This window comes from Camelus dromedarius, chromosome 8, assembly GCF_036321535.1.
Source record: "Camelus dromedarius isolate mCamDro1 chromosome 8, mCamDro1.pat, whole genome shotgun sequence".
NCBI classification, from domain to species: Eukaryota; Metazoa; Chordata; class Mammalia; order Artiodactyla; family Camelidae; genus Camelus; species Camelus dromedarius.
Window position 1 is genome coordinate 4,429,463 of NC_087443.1, and position 20,484 is coordinate 4,449,946.

General features: G+C 70.7%; 9 non-coding genes across 9 annotated transcripts; all 9 read right to left on the minus strand.

Moving 5' to 3' along the window:
- Nucleotides 1-391: 391 nt before the first annotated feature.
- LOC135321932 (5S ribosomal RNA) lies at nt 392-510 on the minus strand. Its single transcript, XR_010382107.1, has one exon. It is a non-coding gene; the product is annotated as a 5S ribosomal RNA (ribosomal RNA).
- Nucleotides 511-2,733: 2,223 nt separating this feature from the next.
- Nucleotides 2,734-2,852, minus strand: LOC135321933 (5S ribosomal RNA). Its single transcript, XR_010382108.1, has one exon. It is a non-coding gene; the product is annotated as a 5S ribosomal RNA (ribosomal RNA).
- A 2,206-nt stretch (nt 2,853-5,058) lies between these two features.
- Nucleotides 5,059-5,177, minus strand: LOC135321934 (5S ribosomal RNA). Its single transcript, XR_010382109.1, has one exon. It is a non-coding gene; the product is annotated as a 5S ribosomal RNA (ribosomal RNA).
- Nucleotides 5,178-7,405: 2,228 nt separating this feature from the next.
- Nucleotides 7,406-7,524, minus strand: LOC135321935 (5S ribosomal RNA). The gene has a single exon (XR_010382110.1). It is a non-coding gene; the product is annotated as a 5S ribosomal RNA (ribosomal RNA).
- A 2,235-nt stretch (nt 7,525-9,759) lies between these two features.
- On the minus strand, nt 9,760-9,878 carry LOC135321899 (5S ribosomal RNA). The gene has a single exon (XR_010382074.1). It is a non-coding gene; the product is annotated as a 5S ribosomal RNA (ribosomal RNA).
- Nucleotides 9,879-12,106: 2,228 nt separating this feature from the next.
- On the minus strand, nt 12,107-12,225 carry LOC135321900 (5S ribosomal RNA). Its single transcript, XR_010382075.1, has one exon. It is a non-coding gene; the product is annotated as a 5S ribosomal RNA (ribosomal RNA).
- Nucleotides 12,226-14,454: 2,229 nt separating this feature from the next.
- On the minus strand, nt 14,455-14,573 carry LOC135321936 (5S ribosomal RNA). Its single transcript, XR_010382111.1, has one exon. It is a non-coding gene; the product is annotated as a 5S ribosomal RNA (ribosomal RNA).
- Nucleotides 14,574-16,779: 2,206 nt separating this feature from the next.
- Nucleotides 16,780-16,898, minus strand: LOC135321937 (5S ribosomal RNA). The gene has a single exon (XR_010382112.1). It is a non-coding gene; the product is annotated as a 5S ribosomal RNA (ribosomal RNA).
- Nucleotides 16,899-19,125: 2,227 nt separating this feature from the next.
- Nucleotides 19,126-19,244, minus strand: LOC135321938 (5S ribosomal RNA). Its single transcript, XR_010382113.1, has one exon. It is a non-coding gene; the product is annotated as a 5S ribosomal RNA (ribosomal RNA).
- Nucleotides 19,245-20,484: the final 1,240 nt, after the last annotated feature.

Here is a 20,484-nt window from a genome sequence, read left to right on the forward strand (position 1 = left end):
CGGGCGGCAGGAGGACGAGGACGGACCGAGGGAGCCCAGGCCTGCGGCGGAGTCGCGGTCGGGCCGTCGCCCCTCCCGCCTCACAGTCCCCCCAGGGGAGGGCCGGGGGGCTGTGGGGGCTGTGGGGGGCCGGGGCTGCGAGGTCCAAGGGGCAGGGAAGCGGCTGCCTGTGCGCCCGCCGGCATGCGGGCAGGCCGGCCGGCTGCCCGGCCGGCTGCCCGCCTGCCTGCCTGCCTGACGCGGGGTCGGGGCAGGCCGTGGGCTGCGCGGGCGTGGCGTGGTGGGGGGAGGGTCAGGAGGTGCTCGGGCCTGCGGGGAGCCGCCTTGGGGACAGGGGCGGCGGCTAAAGGAGAGGGAGGCAGGAGGCCAAAAAAAAAAAAAAAAAAAAAAAAGCCTACAGCACCCGGTATTCCCAGGCGGTCTCCCATCCAAGTACTAACCAGGCCCGACCCTGCTTAGCTTCCGAGATCAGACGAGATCGGGCGCGTTCAGGGTGGTATGGCCGTAGACAGCGGCAGGCGCCGCGCGGCGCCTCAAGAGCCCGCGCTGCGCCTTCCCTGCCGCCGCCTCGGCCGGCCCGCGCCGTGCCGAACCGAGCCCGGCCGGGCCGGGCCGAGCCGAGCCGAGCCGAGCCGAGCCGAGCCAAGCCAAGCCAAGCCACCGCGGCCTGCACTCAGCGCACACAGCGCAGAGCGCAGAGCGCACCGCGCGCCTGCCGCCCGCCTCCCAGAGCCTCCCGCCCACCCCGGGACTCTCCAGGCCCGTCCCAGCTCGGATCCCCGCATCAGGCTCGCTGGCAGGGGCAAGTGGCCCCGGAGGCGTCCGGACCCGGGCCTCCGGGCCTCCGGGCCGCCGGCCGGCCGGCCCCTGAGCCCCACCCACCCACCTCCGGGCCTAGGCGTAGCCCAGCGCGGACCTTGGCCGCCCCTCCTGCCTCCACCAACTTGCCCAAACCCACCCAGTACCTCCGTCGCGGCGGGAGGGAAGGCATCAGCCCGGGCCCGACGCCCCACCCCGCCCCACCCTTCACCCCACACCGGGCCGGTGGGCGTCAGCGGGCCTCCCTGCCCAGCCCCCGAGGCGAAAGAAGACAGCCCCTTGCAGAGAGAGCTGAGAAAGACGGGACGGACCGAAGGACGGACGATCGGACGGACAGGAGCGCGCGCCGGCCCACGCAGACACGCACGCACGCGGACACACACAAACACACACACACACACACACACACACACACACACACAGACACACACTGAAAACACACAGCTAGACACACACCCCTCCACCCCCACCCCCACCCCAGACAAACGGAGGGGAAGAGAGGGAGCATGAGCCAGCTGCTCCAGGAGAGCCAGAGTGAGAGCAAACGTGAGAGGCTATGGTGAGAGGGAGAAAGAGAGGAAGGAGACACAGTGGTGGAGAGACAGGCGGCGCCGGGGGTGCGTTCTGGGAGGGGGTGGGGGGTGAGGGGGTGACAGAGGCAGAGGCAGAGGCAGAGGCAGAGACAGAGAAAGAGACAGAGAAAGAGACCAGAGACAGACTGACAGAGAGACAAGAGTTTGACAGAGAGAGGGAGAGAGGGAGACGGAGGGGGCAACGCTGGACCCAGAAGCAGACAGACACACCCGGGACAGATGCTCTTGTCACAGACCTTGCCGAGCCGCAGATGAGCCTCTGCTGAAGACGGAGCTTCCCCTAGGCAGGGTGGTGGTGCTTGGGCGGCACCCCGGGCAGGAGGCAGGTAGGTGCCTTGGGGCTGGCAGTCCCCCGCGGGGCCCCAGGACTCCCAGACGACGTCTCACGAGTCCCGTTCTGCGCGCTGCTCGGGTTCCTTCCCCGGGAGCCGCGGGCCGGGGGCCCGGCACAGACAGACGGTCCCGCCGGCGGTGGGTGTGCGCAGGTCAGCGTGTCGGCGGCAGTGTGCGTGTCCCGGTGGGTGGGTTTTCGTGTCGTCGTCCTGCTTTCCGTCGTCTCTCTGTCTGTCTGGCCGTCGGTTCCGACTCCGGGCCTCTCTGGGCCGGGCGCGCCCGGACTTGCTTGAGTGCGCCTGGCTGGCTGTTGCTGGAGAGCAGCGGCGACGGGCGTGTGCCGAGGGGGGCGTCGTGGAACTGGAGGGCCAACGCACGAAGTGGCTCTGGCGGGGCCCAGGTTCCAAGGGACACGGAGGGGCGACCGGTGGGCGTGGCCCTGCCGGGCGAAGGACGGGAACGTCCTTTCCTTCCGTGGGGAGAGCAGGCCAAGGCTGGTGGAGAGAAGGCGGTCTCGGCGGGCGGGCGCTGGCGTCGACTTGGGGCGGGCAGCCGGCGGCTGGGCGCCGTTGGACGTCGAGAGGGCTCGCGGGCCGCGGGCGGCAGGAGGACGAGGACGGACCGAGGGAGCCCAGGCCTGCGGCGGAGTCGCGGTCGGGCCGTCGCCCCTCCCGCCTCACAGTCCCCCCAGGGGAGGGCCGGGGGGCTGTGGGGGCTGTGGGGGGCCGGGGCTGCGAGGTCCAAGGGGCAGGGAAGCGGCTGCCTGTGCGCCCGCCGGCATGCGGGCAGGCCGGCCGGCTGCCCGGCCGGCTGCCCGCCTGCCTGCCTGCCTGACGCGGGGTCGGGGCAGGCCGTGGGCTGCGCGGGCGTGGCGTGGTGGGGGGAGGGTCAGGAGGTGCTCGGGCCTGCGGGGAGCCGCCTTGGGGACAGGGGCGGCGGCTAAAGGAGAGGGAGGCAGGAGGCCAAAAAAAAAAAAAAAAAAAAAAAGAGCCTACAGCACCCGGTATTCCCAGGCGGTCTCCCATCCAAGTACTAACCAGGCCCGACCCTGCTTAGCTTCCGAGATCAGACGAGATCGGGCGCGTTCAGGGTGGTATGGCCGTAGACAGCGGCAGGCGCCGCGCGGCGCCTCAAGAGCCCGCGCTGCGCCTTCCCTGCCGCCGCCTCGGCCGGCCCGCGCCGTGCCGAACCGAGCCCGGCCGGGCCGAGCCGAGCCGAGCCGAGCCGAGCCAAGCCAAGCCAAGCCAAGCCACCGCGTCCTGCACCCAGCGCACACAGCGCAGAGCGCAGAGCGCACCGCGCGCCTGCCGCCCGCCTCCCAGCGCCTCCCGCCCACCCCGGGACTCTCCAGGCCCGTCCCAGCTCGGATCCCCGCATCAGGCTCGCTGGCAGGGGCAAGTGGCCCCGGAGGCGTCCGGACCCGGGCCTCCGGGCCTCCGGGCCGCCGGCCGGCCGGCCCCTGAGCCCCACCCACCCACCTCCGGGCCTAGGCGTAGCCCAGCGCGGACCTTGGCCGCCCCTCCTGCCTCCACCAACTTGCCCAAACCCACCCAGTACCTCCGTCGCGGCGGGAGGGAAGGCATCAGCCCGGGCCCGACGCCCCACCCCGCCCCACCCTTCACCCCACACCGGGCCGGTGGGCGTCAGCGGGCCTCCCTGCCCAGCCCCCGAGGCGAAAGAAGACAGCCCCTTGCAGAGAGAGCTGAGAAAGACGGGACGGACCGAAGGACGGACGATCGGACGGACAGGAGCGCGCGCCGGCCCACGCAGACACGCACGCACGCGGACACACACAAACACACACACACACACACACACACTGAAAACACACAGCTAGACACACACCCCTCCACCCCCACCCCCACCCCAGACAAACGGAGGGGAAGAGAGGGAGCATGAGCCAGCTGCTCCAGGAGAGCCAGAGTGAGAGCAAACGTGAGAGGCTATGGTGAGAGGGAGAAAGAGAGGAAGGAGACACAGTGGTGGAGAGACAGGCGGCGCCGGGGGTGCGTTCTGGGAGGGGGTGGGGGGTGAGGGGGTGACAGAGGCAGAGGCAGAGGCAGAGGCAGAGACAGAGAAAGAGACAGAGAAAGAGACAGAGAAAGAGACCAGAGACAGACTGACAGAGAGACAAGAGTTTGACAGAGAGAGGGAGAGAGGGAGACGGAGGGGGCAACGCTGGACCCAGAAGCAGACAGACACACCCGGGACAGATGCTCTTGTCACAGACCTTGCCGAGCCGCAGATGAGCCTCTGCTGAAGACGGAGCTTCCCCTAGGCAGGGTGGTGGTGCTTGGGCGGCACCCCGGGCAGGAGGCAGGTAGGTGCCTTGGGGCTGGCAGTCCCCCGCGGGGCCCCAGGACTCCCAGACGACGTCTCACGAGTCCCGTTCTGCGCGCTGCTCGGGTTCCTTCCCCGGGAGCCGCGGGCCGGGGGCCCGGCACAGACAGACGGTCCCGCCGGCGGTGGGTGTGCGCAGGTCAGCGTGTCGGCGGCAGTGTGCGTGTCCCGGTGGGTGGGTTTTCGTGTCGTCGTCCTGCTTTCCGTCGTCTCTCTGTCTGTCTGGCCGTCGGTTCCGACTCCGGGCCTCTCTGGGCCGGGCGCGCCCGGACTTGCTTGAGTGCGCCTGGCTGGCTGTTGCTGGAGAGCAGCGGCGACGGGCGTGTGCCGAGGGGGGCGTCGTGGAACTGGAGGGCCAACGCACGAAGTGGCTCTGGCGGGGCCCAGGTTCCAAGGGACACGGAGGGGCGACCGGTGGGCGTGGCCCTGCCGGGCGAAGGACGGGAACGTCCTTTCCTTCCGTGGGGAGAGCAGGCCAAGGCTGGTGGAGAGAAGGCGGTCTCGGCGGGCGGGCGCTGGCGTCGACTTGGGGCGGGCAGCCGGCGGCTGGGCGCCGTTGGACGTCGAGAGGGCTCGCGGGCCGCGGGCGGCAGGAGGACGAGGACGGACCGAGGGAGCCCAGGCCTGCGGCGGAGTCGCGGTCGGGCCGTCGCCCCTCCCGCCTCACAGTCCCCCCAGGGGAGGGCCGGGGGGCTGTGGGGGCTGTGGGGGGCCGGGGCTGCGAGGTCCAAGGGGCAGGGAAGCGGCTGCCTGTGCGCCCGCCGGCATGCGGGCAGGCCGGCCGGCTGCCCGGCCGGCTGCCCGCCTGCCTGCCTGCCTGACGCGGGGTCGGGGCAGGCCGTGGGCTGCGCGGGCGTGGCGTGGTGGGGGGAGGGTCAGGAGGTGCTCGGGCCTGCGGGGAGCCGCCTTGGGGACAGGGGCGGCGGTAAAGGAGAGGGAGGCAGGAGGCCAAAAAAAAAAAAAAAAAAAAAAAAGCCTACAGCACCCGGTATTCCCAGGCGGTCTCCCATCCAAGTACTAACCAGGCCCGACCCTGCTTAGCTTCCGAGATCAGACGAGATCGGGCGCGTTCAGGGTGGTATGGCCGTAGACAGCGGCAGGCGCCGCGCGGCGCCTCAAGAGCCCGCGCTGCGCCTTCCCTGCCGCCGCCTCGGCCGGCCCGCGCCGTGCCGAACCGAGCCCGGCCGGGCCGGGCCGAGCCGAGCCGAGCCGAGCCGAGCCGAGCCAAGCCAAGCCAAGCCACCGCGGCCTGCACTCAGCGCACACAGCGCAGAGCGCAGAGCGCACCGCGCGCCTGCCGCCCGCCTCCCAGCGCCTCCCGCCCACCCCGGGACTCTCCAGGCCCGTCCCAGCTCGGATCCCCGCATCAGGCTCGCTGGCAGGGGCAAGTGGCCCCGGAGGCGTCCGGACCCGGGCCTCCGGGCCTCCGGGCCGCCGGCCGGCCGGCCCCTGAGCCCCACCCACCCACCTCCGGGCCTAGGCGTAGCCCAGCGCGGACCTTGGCCGCCCCTCCTGCCTCCACCAACTTGCCCAAACCCACCCAGTACCTCCGTCGCGGCGGGAGGGAAGGCATCAGCCCGGGCCCGACGCCCCACCCCGCCCCACCCTTCACCCCACACCGGGCCGGTGGGCGTCAGCGGGCCTCCCTGCCCAGCCCCCGAGGCGAAAGAAGACAGCCCCTTGCAGAGAGAGCTGAGAAAGACGGGACGGACCGAAGGACGGACGATCGGACGGACAGGAGCGCGCGCCGGCCCACGCAGACACGCACGCACGCGGACACACACAAACACACACACACACACACACACACACACACACACACACACAGACACACACTGAAAACACACAGCTAGACACACACCCCTCCACCCCCACCCCCACCCCAGACAAACGGAGGGGAAGAGAGGGAGCATGAGCCAGCTGCTCCAGGAGAGCCAGAGTGAGAGCAAACGTGAGAGGCTATGGTGAGAGGGAGAAAGAGAGGAAGGAGACACAGTGGTGGAGAGACAGGCGGCGCCGGGGGTGCGTTCTGGGAGGGGGTGGGGGGTGAGGGGGTGACAGAGGCAGAGGCAGAGGCAGAGGCAGAGACAGAGAAAGAGACAGAGAAAGAGACCAGAGACAGACTGACAGAGAGACAAGAGTTTGACAGAGAGAGGGAGAGAGGGAGACGGAGGGGGCAACGCTGGACCCAGAAGCAGACAGACACACCCGGGACAGATGCTCTTGTCACAGACCTTGCCGAGCCGCAGATGAGCCTCTGCTGAAGACGGAGCTTCCCCTAGGCAGGGTGGTGGTGCTTGGGCGGCACCCCGGGCAGGAGGCAGGTAGGTGCCTTGGGGCTGGCAGTCCCCCGCGGGGCCCCAGGACTCCCAGACGACGTCTCACGAGTCCCGTTCTGCGCGCTGCTCGGGTTCCTTCCCCGGGAGCCGCGGGCCGGGGGCCCGGCACAGACAGACGGTCCCGCCGGCGGTGGGTGTGCGCAGGTCAGCGTGTCGGCGGCAGTGTGCGTGTCCCGGTGGGTGGGTTTTCGTGTCGTCGTCCTGCTTTCCGTCGTCTCTCTGTCTCTCTGGCCGTCGGTTCCGACTCCGGGCCTCTCTGGGCCGGGCGCGCCCGGACTTGCTTGAGTGCGCCTGGCTGGCTGTTGCTGGAGAGCAGCGGCGACGGGCGTGTGCCGAGGGGGGCGTCGTGGAACTGGAGGGCCAACGCACGAAGTGGCTCTGGCGGGGCCCAGGTTCCAAGGGACACGGAGGGGCGACCGGTGGGCGTGGCCCTGCCGGGCGAAGGACGGGAACGTCCTTTCCTTCCGTGGGGAGAGCAGGCCAAGGCTGGTGGAGAGAAGGCGGTCTCGGCGGGCGGGCGCTGGCGTCGACTTGGGGCGGGCAGCCGGCGGCTGGGCGCCGTTGGACGTCGAGAGGGCTCGCGGGCCGCGGGCGGCAGGAGGACGAGGACGGACCGAGGGAGCCCAGGCCTGCGGCGGAGTCGCGGTCGGGCCGTCGCCCCTCCCGCCTCACAGTCCCCCCAGGGGAGGGCCGGGGGGCTGTGGGGGCTGTGGGGGGCCGGGGCTGCGAGGTCCAAGGGGCAGGGAAGCGGCTGCCTGTGCGCCCGCCGGCATGCGGGCAGGCCGGCCGGCTGCCCGGCCGGCTGCCCGCCTGCCTGCCTGCCTGACGCGGGGTCGGGGCAGGCCGTGGGCTGCGCGGGCGTGGCGTGGTGGGGGGAGGGTCAGGAGGTGCTCGGGCCTGCGGGGAGCCGCCTTGGGGACAGGGGCGGCGGCTAAAGGAGAGGGAGGCAGGAGGCCAAAAAAAAAAAAAAAAAAAAAAAAAAGCCTACAGCACCCGGTATTCCCAGGCGGTCTCCCATCCAAGTACTAACCAGGCCCGACCCTGCTTAGCTTCCGAGATCAGACGAGATCGGGCGCGTTCAGGGTGGTATGGCCGTAGACAGCGGCAGGCGCCGCGCGGCGCCTCAAGAGCCCGCGCTGCGCCTTCCCTGCCGCCGCCTCGGCCGGCCCGCGCCGTGCCGAACCGAGCCCGGCCGGGCCGAGCCGAGCCGAGCCGAGCCGAGCCGAGCCGAGCCAAGCCAAGCCAAGCCACCGCGGCCTGCACTCAGCGCACACAGCGCAGAGCGCAGAGCGCACCGCGCGCCTGCCGCCCGCCTCCCAGCGCCTCCCGCCCACCCCGGGACTCTCCAGGCCCGTCCCAGCTCGGATCCCCGCATCAGGCTCGCTGGCAGGGGCAAGTGGCCCCGGAGGCGTCCGGACCCGGGCCTCCGGGCCTCCGGGCCGCCGGCCGGCCGGCCCCTGAGCCCCACCCACCCACCTCCGGGCCTAGGCGTAGCCCAGCGCGGACCTTGGCCGCCCCTCCTGCCTCCACCAACTTGCCCAAACCCACCCAGTACCTCCGTCGCGGCGGGAGGGAAGGCATCAGCCCGGGCCCGACGCCCCACCCCGCCCCACCCTTCACCCCACACCGGGCCGGTGGGCGTCAGCGGGCCTCCCTGCCCAGCCCCCGAGGCGAAAGAAGACAGCCCCTTGCAGAGAGAGCTGAGAAAGACGGGACGGACCGAAGGACGGACGATCGGACGGACAGGAGCGCGCGCCGGCCCACGCAGACACGCACGCACGCGGACACACACAAACACACACACACACACACACACACACACACACACACACACACACACACAGACACACACTGAAAACACACAGCTAGACACACACCCCTCCACCCCCACCCCCACCCCAGACAAACGGAGGGGAAGAGAGGGAGCATGAGCCAGCTGCTCCAGGAGAGCCAGAGTGAGAGCAAACGTGAGAGGCTATGGTGAGAGGGAGAAAGAGAGGAAGGAGACACAGTGGTGGAGAGACAGGCGGCGCCGGGGGTGCGTTCTGGGAGGGGGTGGGGGGTGAGGGGGTGACAGAGGCAGAGGCAGAGGCAGAGGCAGAGACAGAGAAAGAGACAGAGAAAGAGACCAGAGACAGACTGACAGAGAGACAAGAGTTTGACAGAGAGAGGGAGAGAGGGAGACGGAGGGGGCAACGCTGGACCCAGAAGCAGACAGACACACCCGGGACAGATGCTCTTGTCACAGACCTTCCGAGCCGCAGATGAGCCTCTGCTGAAGACGGAGCTTCCCCTAGGCAGGGTGGTGGTGCTTGGGCGGCACCCCGGGCAGGAGGCAGGTAGGTGCCTTGGGGCTGGCAGTCCCCCGCGGGGCCCCAGGACTCCCAGACGACGTCTCACGAGTCCCGTTCTGCGCGCTGCTCGGGTTCCTTCCCCGGGAGCCGCGGGCCGGGGGCCCGGCACAGACAGACGGTCCCGCCGGCGGTGGGTGTGCGCAGGTCAGCGTGTCGGCGGCAGTGTGCGTGTCCCGGTGGGTGGGTTTTCGTGTCGTCGTCCTGCTTTCCGTCGTCTCTCTGTCTCTCTGGCCGTCGGTTCCGACTCCGGGCCTCTCTGGGCCGGGCGCGCCCGGACTTGCTTGAGTGCGCCTGGCTGGCTGTTGCTGGAGAGCAGCGGCGACGGGCGTGTGCCGAGGGGGGCGTCGTGGAACTGGAGGGCCAACGCACGAAGTGGCTCTGGCGGGGCCCAGGTTCCAAGGGACACGGAGGGGCGACCGGTGGGCGTGGCCCTGCCGGGCGAAGGACGGGAACGTCCTTTCCTTCCGTGGGGAGAGCAGGCCAAGGCTGGTGGAGAGAAGGCGGTCTCGGCGGGCGGGCGCTGGCGTCGACTTGGGGCGGGCAGCCGGCGGCTGGGCGCCGTTGGACGTCGAGAGGGCTCGCGGGCCGCGGGCGGCAGGAGGACGAGGACGGACCGAGGGAGCCCAGGCCTGCGGCGGAGTCGCGGTCGGGCCGTCGCCCCTCCCGCCTCACAGTCCCCCCAGGGGAGGGCCGGGGGGCTGTGGGGGCTGTGGGGGGCCGGGGCTGCGAGGTCCAAGGGGCAGGGAAGCGGCTGCCTGTGCGCCCGCCGGCATGCGGGCAGGCCGGCCGGCTGCCCGGCCGGCTGCCCGCCTGCCTGCCTGCCTGACGCGGGGTCGGGGCAGGCCGTGGGCTGCGCGGGCGTGGCGTGGTGGGGGGAGGGTCAGGAGGTGCTCGGGCCTGCGGGGAGCCGCCTTGGGGACAGGGGCGGCGGCTAAAGGAGAGGGAGGCAGGAGGCCAAAAAAAAAAAAAAAAAAAAAAAAAAGCCTACAGCACCCGGTATTCCCAGGCGGTCTCCCATCCAAGTACTAACCAGGCCCGACCCCGCTTAGCTTCCGAGATCAGACGAGATCGGGCGCGTTCAGGGTGGTATGGCCGTAGACAGCGGCAGGCGCCGCGCGGCGCCTCAAGAGCCCGCGCTGCGCCTTCCCTGCCGCCGCCTCGGCCGGCCCGCGCCGTGCCGAACCGAGCCCGGCCGGGCCGGGCCGAGCCGAGCCGAGCCGAGCCGAGCCGAGCCAAGCCAAGCCAAGCCACCGCGGCCTGCACTCAGCGCACACAGCGCAGAGCGCAGAGCGCACCGCGCGCCTGCCGCCCGCCTCCCAGCGCCTCCCGCCCACCCCGGGACTCTCCAGGCCCGTCCCAGCTCGGATCCCCGCATCAGGCTCGCTGGCAGGGGCAAGTGGCCCCGGAGGCGTCCGGACCCGGGCCTCCGGGCCTCCGGGCCGCCGGCCGGCCGGCCCCTGAGCCCCACCCACCCACCTCCGGGCCTAGGCGTAGCCCAGCGCGGACCTTGGCCGCCCCTCCTGCCTCCACCAACTTGCCCAAACCCACCCAGTACCTCCGTCGCGGCGGGAGGGAAGGCATCAGCCCGGGCCCGACGCCCCACCCCGCCCCACCCTTCACCCCACACCGGGCCGGTGGGCGTCAGCGGGCCTCCCTGCCCAGCCCCCGAGGCGAAAGAAGACAGCCCCTTGCAGAGAGAGCTGAGAAAGACGGGACGGACCGAAGGACGGACGATCGGACGGACAGGAGCGCGCGCCGGCCCACGCAGACACGCACGCACGCGGACACACACAAACACACACACACACACACACACACACACACACACACACACAGACACACACTGAAAACACACAGCTAGACACACACCCCTCCACCCCCACCCCCACCCCAGACAAACGGAGGGGAAGAGAGGGAGCATGAGCCAGCTGCTCCAGGAGAGCCAGAGTGAGAGCAAACGTGAGAGGCTATGGTGAGAGGGAGAAAGAGAGGAAGGAGACACAGTGGTGGAGAGACAGGCGGCGCCGGGGGTGCGTTCTGGGAGGGGGTGGGGGGTGAGGGGGTGACAGAGGCAGAGGCAGAGGCAGAGGCAGAGACAGAGAAAGAGACAGAGAAAGAGACCAGAGACAGACTGACAGAGAGACAAGAGTTTGACAGAGAGAGGGAGAGAGGGAGACGGAGGGGGCAACGCTGGACCCAGAAGCAGACAGACACACCCGGGACAGATGCTCTTGTCACAGACCTTGCCGAGCCGCAGATGAGCCTCTGCTGAAGACGGAGCTTCCCCTAGGCAGGGTGGTGGTGCTTGGGCGGCACCCCGGGCAGGAGGCAGGTAGGTGCCTTGGGGCTGGCAGTCCCCCGCGGGGCCCCAGGACTCCCAGACGACGTCTCACGAGTCCCGTTCTGCGCGCTGCTCGGGTTCCTTCCCCGGGAGCCGCGGGCCGGGGGCCCGGCACAGACAGACGGTCCCGCCGGCGGTGGGTGTGCGCAGGTCAGCGTGTCGGCGGCAGTGTGCGTGTCCCGGTGGGTGGGTTTTCGTGTCGTCGTCCTGCTTTCCGTCGTCTCTCTGTCTCTCTGGCCGTCGGTTCCGACTCCGGGCCTCTCTGGGCCGGGCGCGCCCGGACTTGCTTGAGTGCGCCTGGCTGGCTGTTGCTGGAGAGCAGCGGCGACGGGCGTGTGCCGAGGGGGGCGTCGTGGAACTGGAGGGCCAACGCACGAAGTGGCTCTGGCGGGGCCCAGGTTCCAAGGGACACGGAGGGGCGACCGGTGGGCGTGGCCCTGCCGGGCGAAGGACGGGAACGTCCTTTCCTTCCGTGGGGAGAGCAGGCCAAGGCTGGTGGAGAGAAGGCGGTCTCGGCGGGCGGGCGCTGGCGTCGACTTGGGGCGGGCAGCCGGCGGCTGGGCGCCGTTGGACGTCGAGAGGGCTCGCGGGCCGCGGGCGGCAGGAGGACGAGGACGGACCGAGGGAGCCCAGGCCTGCGGCGGAGTCGCGGTCGGGCCGTCGCCCCTCCCGCCTCACAGTCCCCCCAGGGGAGGGCCGGGGGGCTGTGGGGGCTGTGGGGGGCCGGGGCTGCGAGGTCCAAGGGGCAGGGAAGCGGCTGCCTGTGCGCCCGCCGGCATGCGGGCAGGCCGGCCGGCTGCCCGGCCGGCTGCCCGCCTGCCTGCCTGCCTGACGCGGGGTCGGGGCAGGCCGTGGGCTGCGCGGGCGTGGCGTGGTGGGGGGAGGGTCAGGAGGTGCTCGGGCCTGCGGGGAGCCGCCTTGGGGACAGGGGCGGCGGCTAAAGGAGAGGGAGGCAGGAGGCCAAAAAAAAAAAAAAAAAAAAAAAAAAGCCTACAGCACCCGGTATTCCCAGGCGGTCTCCCATCCAAGTACTAACCAGGCCCGACCCCGCTTAGCTTCCGAGATCAGACGAGATCGGGCGCGTTCAGGGTGGTATGGCCGTAGACAGCGGCAGGCGCCGCGCGGCGCCTCAAGAGCCCGCGCTGCGCCTTCCCTGCCGCCGCCTCGGCCGGCCCGCGCCGTGCCGAACCGAGCCCGGCCGGGCCGGGCCGAGCCGAGCCGAGCCGAGCCGAGCCGAGCCAAGCCAAGCCAAGCCACCGCGGCCTGCACTCAGCGCACACAGCGCAGAGCGCAGAGCGCACCGCGCGCCTGCCGCCCGCCTCCCAGCGCCTCCCGCCCACCCCGGGACTCTCCAGGCCCGTCCCAGCTCGGATCCCCGCATCAGGCTCGCTGGCAGGGGCAAGTGGCCCCGGAGGCGTCCGGACCCGGGCCTCCGGGCCTCCGGGCCGCCGGCCGGCCGGCCCCTGAGCCCCACCCACCCACCTCCGGGCCTAGGCGTAGCCCAGCGCGGACCTTGGCCGCCCCTCCTGCCTCCACCAACTTGCCCAAACCCACCCAGTACCTCCGTCGCGGCGGGAGGGAAGGCATCAGCCCGGGCCCGACGCCCCACCCCGCCCCACCCTTCACCCCACACCGGGCCGGTGGGCGTCAGCGGGCCTCCCTGCCCAGCCCCCGAGGCGAAAGAAGACAGCCCCTTGCAGAGAGAGCTGAGAAAGACGGGACGGACCGAAGGACGGACGATCGGACGGACAGGAGCGCGCGCCGGCCCACGCAGACACGCACGCACGCGGACACACACAAACACACACACACACACACACACACACACACACACACACACAGACACACACTGAAAACACACAGCTAGACACACACCCCTCCACCCCCACCCCCACCCCAGACAAACGGAGGGGAAGAGAGGGAGCATGAGCCAGCTGCTCCAGGAGAGCCAGAGTGAGAGCAAACGTGAGAGGCTATGGTGAGAGGGAGAAAGAGAGGAAGGAGACACAGTGGTGGAGAGACAGGCGGCGCCGGGGGTGCGTTCTGGGAGGGGGTGGGGGGTGAGGGGGTGACAGAGGCAGAGGCAGAGGCAGAGGCAGAGACAGAGAAAGAGACAGAGAAAGAGACCAGAGACAGACTGACAGAGAGACAAGAGTTTGACAGAGAGAGGGAGAGAGGGAGACGGAGGGGGCAACGCTGGACCCAGAAGCAGACAGACACACCCGGGACAGATGCTCTTGTCACAGACCTTGCCGAGCCGCAGATGAGCCTCTGCTGAAGACGGAGCTTCCCCTAGGCAGGGTGGTGGTGCTTGGGCGGCACCCCGGGCAGGAGGCAGGTAGGTGCCTTGGGGCTGGCAGTCCCCCGCGGGGCCCCAGGACTCCCAGACGACGTCTCACGAGTCCCGTTCTGCGCGCTGCTCGGGTTCCTTCCCCGGGAGCCGCGGGCCGGGGGCCCGGCACAGACAGACGGTCCCGCCGGCGGTGGGTGTGCGCAGGTCAGCGTGTCGGCGGCAGTGTGCGTGTCCCGGTGGGTGGGTTTTCGTGTCGTCGTCCTGCTTTCCGTCGTCTCTCTGTCTCTCTGGCCGTCGGTTCCGACTCCGGGCCTCTCTGGGCCGGGCGCGCCCGGACTTGCTTGAGTGCGCCTGGCTGGCTGTTGCTGGAGAGCAGCGGCGACGGGCGTGTGCCGAGGGGGGCGTCGTGGAACTGGAGGGCCAACGCACGAAGTGGCTCTGGCGGGGCCCAGGTTCCAAGGGACACGGAGGGGCGACCGGTGGGCGTGGCCCTGCCGGGCGAAGGACGGGAACGTCCTTTCCTTCCGTGGGGAGAGCAGGCCAAGGCTGGTGGAGAGAAGGCGGTCTCGGCGGGCGGGCGCTGGCGTCGACTTGGGGCGGGCAGCCGGCGGCTGGGCGCCGTTGGACGTCGAGAGGGCTCGCGGGCCGCGGGCGGCAGGAGGACGAGGACGGACCGAGGGAGCCCAGGCCTGCGGCGGAGTCGCGGTCGGGCCGTCGCCCCTCCCGCCTCACAGTCCCCCCAGGGGAGGGCCGGGGGGCTGTGGGGGCTGTGGGGGGCCGGGGCTGCGAGGTCCAAGGGGCAGGGAAGCGGCTGCCTGTGCGCCCGCCGGCATGCGGGCAGGCCGGCCGGCTGCCCGGCCGGCTGCCCGCCTGCCTGCCTGCCTGACGCGGGGTCGGGGCAGGCCGTGGGCTGCGCGGGCGTGGCGTGGTGGGGGGAGGGTCAGGAGGTGCTCGGGCCTGCGGGGAGCCGCCTTGGGGACAGGGGCGGCGGCTAAAGGAGAGGGAGGCAGGAGGCCAAAAAAAAAAAAAAAAAAAAAAAAAGAGCCTACAGCACCCGGTATTCCCAGGCGGTCTCCCATCCAAGTACTAACCAGGCCCGACCCTGCTTAGCTTCCGAGATCAGACGAGATCGGGCGCGTTCAGGGTGGTATGGCCGTAGACAGCGGCAGGCGCCGCGCGGCGCCTCAAGAGCCCGCGCTGCGCCTTCCCTGCCGCCGCCTCGGCCGGCCCGCGCCGTGCCGAACCGAGCCCGGCCGGGCCGAGCCGAGCCGAGCCGAGCCGAGCCAAGCCAAGCCAAGCCAAGCCACCGCGTCCTGCACCCAGCGCACACAGCGCAGAGCGCAGAGCGCACCGCGCGCCTGCCGCCCGCCTCCCAGCGCCTCCCGCCCACCCCGGGACTCTCCAGGCCCGTCCCAGCTCGGATCCCCGCATCAGGCTCGCTGGCAGGGGCAAGTGGCCCCGGAGGCGTCCGGACCCGGGCCTCCGGGCCTCCGGGCCGCCGGCCGGCCGGCCCCTGAGCCCCACCCACCCACCTCCGGGCCTAGGCGTAGCCCAGCGCGGACCTTGGCCGCCCCTCCTGCCTCCACCAACTTGCCCAAACCCACCCAGTACCTCCGTCGCGGCGGGAGGGAAGGCATCAGCCCGGGCCCGACGCCCCACCCCGCCCCACCCTTCACCCCACACCGGGCCGGTGGGCGTCAGCGGGCCTCCCTGCCCAGCCCCCGAGGCGAAAGAAGACAGCCCCTTGCAGAGAGAGCTGAGAAAGACGGGACGGACCGAAGGACGGACGATCGGACGGACAGGAGCGCGCGCCGGCCCACGCAGACACGCACGCACGCGGACACACACAAACACACACACACACACACACACACTGAAAACACACAGCTAGACACACACCCCTCCACCCCCACCCCCACCCCAGACAAACGGAGGGGAAGAGAGGGAGCATGAGCCAGCTGCTCCAGGAGAGCCAGAGTGAGAGCAAACGTGAGAGGCTATGGTGAGAGGGAGAAAGAGAGGAAGGAGACACAGTGGTGGAGAGACAGGCGGCGCCGGGGGTGCGTTCTGGGAGGGGGTGGGGGGTGAGGGGGTGACAGAGGCAGAGGCAGAGGCAGAGGCAGAGACAGAGAAAGAGACAGAGAAAGAGACAGAGAAAGAGACCAGAGACAGACTGACAGAGAGACAAGAGTTTGACAGAGAGAGGGAGAGAGGGAGACGGAGGGGGCAACGCTGGACCCAGAAGCAGACAGACACACCCGGGACAGATGCTCTTGTCACAGACCTTGCCGAGCCGCAGATGAGCCTCTGCTGAAGACGGAGCTTCCCCTAGGCAGGGTGGTGGTGCTTGGGCGGCACCCCGGGCAGGAGGCAGGTAGGTGCCTTGGGGCTGGCAGTCCCCCGCGGGGCCCCAGGACTCCCAGACGACGTCTCACGAGTCCCGTTCTGCGCGCTGCTCGGGTTCCTTCCCCGGGAGCCGCGGGCCGGGGGCCCGGCACAGACAGACGGTCCCGCCGGCGGTGGGTGTGCGCAGGTCAGCGTGTCGGCGGCAGTGTGCGTGTCCCGGTGGGTGGGTTTTCGTGTCGTCGTCCTGCTTTCCGTCGTCTCTCTGTCTGTCTGGCCGTCGGTTCCGACTCCGGGCCTCTCTGGGCCGGGCGCGCCCGGACTTGCTTGAGTGCGCCTGGCTGGCTGTTGCTGGAGAGCAGCGGCGACGGGCGTGTGCCGAGGGGGGCGTCGTGGAACTGGAGGGCCAACGCACGAAGTGGCTCTGGCGGGGCCCAGGTTCCAAGGGACACGGAGGGGCGACCGGTGGGCGTGGCCCTGCCGGGCGAAGGACGGGAACGTCCTTTCCTTCCGTGGGGAGAGCAGGCCAAGGCTGGTGGAGAGAAGGCGGTCTCGGCGGGCGGGCGCTGGCGTCGACTTGGGGCGGGCAGCCGGCGGCTGGGCGCCGTTGGACGTCGAGAGGGCTCGCGGGCCGCGGGCGGCAGGAGGACGAGGACGGACCGAGGGAGCCCAGGCCTGCGGCGGAGTCGCGGTCGGGCCGTCGCCCCTCCCGCCTCACAGTCCCCCCAGGGGAGGGCCGGGGGGCTGTGGGGGCTGTGGGGGGCCGGGGCTGCGAGGTCCAAGGGGCAGGGAAGCGGCTGCCTGTGCGCCCGCCGGCATGCGGGCAGGCCGGCCGGCTGCCCGGCCGGCTGCCCGCCTGCCTGCCTGCCTGACGCGGGGTCGGGGCAGGCCGTGGGCTGCGCGGGCGTGGCGTGGTGGGGGGAGGGTCAGGAGGTGCTCGGGCCTGCGGGGAGCCGCCTTGGGGACAGGGGCGGCGGTAAAGGAGAGGGAGGCAGGAGGCCAAAAAAAAAAAAAAAAAAAAAAAAGCCTACAGCACCCGGTATTCCCAGGCGGTCTCCCATCCAAGTACTAACCAGGCCCGACCCTGCTTAGCTTCCGAGATCAGACGAGATCGGGCGCGTTCAGGGTGGTATGGCCGTAGACAGCGGCAGGCGCCGCGCGGCGCCTCAAGAGCCCGCGCTGCGCCTTCCCTGCCGCCGCCTCGGCCGGCCCGCGCCGTGCCGAACCGAGCCCGGCCGGGCCGGGCCGAGCCGAGCCGAGCCGAGCCGAGCCGAGCCAAGCCAAGCCAAGCCACCGCGGCCTGCACTCAGCGCACACAGCGCAGAGCGCAGAGCGCACCGCGCGCCTGCCGCCCGCCTCCCAGCGCCTCCCGCCCACCCCGGGACTCTCCAGGCCCGTCCCAGCTCGGATCCCCGCATCAGGCTCGCTGGCAGGGGCAAGTGGCCCCGGAGGCGTCCGGACCCGGGCCTCCGGGCCTCCGGGCCGCCGGCCGGCCGGCCCCTGAGCCCCACCCACCCACCTCCGGGCCTAGGCGTAGCCCAGCGCGGACCTTGGCCGCCCCTCCTGCCTCCACCAACTTGCCCAAACCCACCCAGTACCTCCGTCGCGGCGGGAGGGAAGGCATCAGCCCGGGCCCGACGCCCCACCCCGCCCCACCCTTCACCCCACACCGGGCCGGTGGGCGTCAGCGGGCCTCCCTGCCCAGCCCCCGAGGCGAAAGAAGACAGCCCCTTGCAGAGAGAGCTGAGAAAGACGGGACGGACCGAAGGACGGACGATCGGACGGACAGGAGCGCGCGCCGGCCCACGCAGACACGCACGCACGCGGACACACACAAACACACACACACACACACACACACACACACACACACACACAGACACACACTGAAAACACACAGCTAGACACACACCCCTCCACCCCCACCCCCACCCCAGACAAACGGAGGGGAAGAGAGGGAGCATGAGCCAGCTGCTCCAGGAGAGCCAGAGTGAGAGCAAACGTGAGAGGCTATGGTGAGAGGGAGAAAGAGAGGAAGGAGACACAGTGGTGGAGAGACAGGCGGCGCCGGGGGTGCGTTCTGGGAGGGGGTGGGGGGTGAGGGGGTGACAGAGGCAGAGGCAGAGGCAGAGGCAGAGACAGAGAAAGAGACAGAGAAAGAGACCAGAGACAGACTGACAGAGAGACAAGAGTTTGACAGAGAGAGGGAGAGAGGGAGACGGAGGGGGCAACGCTGGACCCAGAAGCAGACAGACACACCCGGGACAGATGCTCTTGTCACAGACCTTGCCGAGCCGCAGATGAGCCTCTGCTGAAGACGGAGCTTCCCCTAGGCAGGGTGGTGGTGCTTGGGCGGCACCCCGGGCAGGAGGCAGGTAGGTGCCTTGGGGCTGGCAGTCCCCCGCGGGGCCCCAGGACTCCCAGACGACGTCTCACGAGTCCCGTTCTGCGCGCTGCTCGGGTTCCTTCCCCGGGAGCCGCGGGCCGGGGGCCCGGCACAGACAGACGGTCCCGCCGGCGGTGGGTGTGCGCAGGTCAGCGTGTCGGCGGCAGTGTGCGTGTCCCGGTGGGTGGGTTTTCGTGTCGTCGTCCTGCTTTCCGTCGTCTCTCTGTCTCTCTGGCCGTCGGTTCCGACTCCGGGCCTCTCTGGGCCGGGCGCGCCCGGACTTGCTTGAGTGCGCCTGGCTGGCTGTTGCTGGAGAGCAGCGGCGACGGGCGTGTGCCGAGGGGGGCGTCGTGGAACTGGAGGGCCAACGCACGAAGTGGCTCTGGCGGGGCCCAGGTTCCAAGGGACACGGAGGGGCGACCGGTGGGCGTGGCCCTGCCGGGCGAAGGACGGGAACGTCCTTTCCTTCCGTGGGGAGAGCAGGCCAAGGCTGGTGGAGAGAAGGCGGTCTCGGCGGGCGGGCGCTGGCGTCGACTTGGGGCGGGCAGCCGGCGGCTGGGCGCCGTTGGACGTCGAGAGGGCTCGCGGGCCGCGGGCGGCAGGAGGACGAGGACGGACCGAGGGAGCCCAGGCCTGCGGCGGAGTCGCGGTCGGGCCGTCGCCCCTCCCGCCTCACAGTCCCCCCAGGGGAGGGCCGGGGGGCTGTGGGGGCTGTGGGGGGCCGGGGCTGCGAGGTCCAAGGGGCAGGGAAGCGGCTGCCTGTGCGCCCGCCGGCATGCGGGCAGGCCGGCCGGCTGCCCGGCCGGCTGCCCGCCTGCCTGCCTGCCTGACGCGGGGTCGGGGCAGGCCGTGGGCTGCGCGGGCGTGGCGTGGTGGGGGGAGGGTCAGGAGGTGCTCGGGCCTGCGGGGAGCCGCCTTGGGGACAGGGGCGGCGGCTAAAGGAGAGGGAGGCAGGAGGCCAAAAAAAAAAAAAAAAAAAAAAAAAGCCTACAGCACCCGGTATTCCCAGGCGGTCTCCCATCCAAGTACTAACCAGGCCCGACCCTGCTTAGCTTCCGAGATCAGACGAGATCGGGCGCGTTCAGGGTGGTATGGCCGTAGACAGCGGCAGGCGCCGCGCGGCGCCTCAAGAGCCCGCGCTGCGCCTTCCCTGCCGCCGCCTCGGCCGGCCCGCGCCGTGCCGAACCGAGCCCGGCCGGGCCGAGCCGAGCCGAGCCGAGCCGAGCCGAGCCGAGCCAAGCCAAGCCAAGCCACCGCGGCCTGCACTCAGCGCACACAGCGCAGAGCGCAGAGCGCACCGCGCGCCTGCCGCCCGCCTCCCAGCGCCTCCCGCCCACCCCGGGACTCTCCAGGCCCGTCCCAGCTCGGATCCCCGCATCAGACGCAGCGCTCGACTGTAGTGGCCCCGGAGGCGTCCGGACCCGGGCCTCCGGGCCTCCGGGCCGCCGGCCGGCCGGCCCCTGAGCCCCACCCACCCACCTCCGGGCCTAGGCGTAGCCCAGCGCGGACCTTGGCCGCCCCTCCTGCCTCCACCAACTTGCCCAAACCCACCCAGTACCTCCGTCGCGGCGGGAGGGAAGGCATCAGCCCGGGCCCGACGCCCCACCCCGCCCCACCCTTCACCCCACACCGGGCCGGTGGGCGTCAGCGGGCCTCCCTGCCCAGCCCCCGAGGCGAAAGAAGACAGCCCCTTGCAGAGAGAGCTGAGAAAGACGGGACGGACCGAAGGACGGACGATCGGACGGACAGGAGCGCGCGCCGGCCCACGCAGACACGCACGCACGCGGACACACACAAACACACACACACACACACACACACACACACACACACACACACACACACAGACACACACTGAAAACACACAGCTAGACACACACCCCTCCACCCCCACCCCCACCCCAGACAAACGGAGGGGAAGAGAGGGAGCATGAGCCAGCTGCTCCAGGAGAGCCAGAGTGAGAGCAAACGTGAGAGGCTATGGTGAGAGGGAGAAAGAGAGGAAGGAGACACAGTGGTGGAGAGACAGGCGGCGCCGGGGGTGCGTTCTGGGAGGGGGTGGGGGGTGAGGGGGTGACAGAGGCAGAGGCAGAGGCAGAGGCAGAGACAGAGAAAGAGACAGAGAAAGAGACCAGAGACAGACTGACAGAGAGACAAGAGTTTGACAGAGAGAGGGAGAGAGGGAGACGGAGGGGGCAACGCTGGACCCAGAAGCAGACAGACACACCCGGGACAGATGCTCTTGTCACAGACCTTGCCGAGCCGCAGATGAGCCTCTGCTGAAGACGGAGCTTCCCCTAGGCAGGGTGGTGGTGCTTGGGCGGCAACGCAGCGCTCGACTGT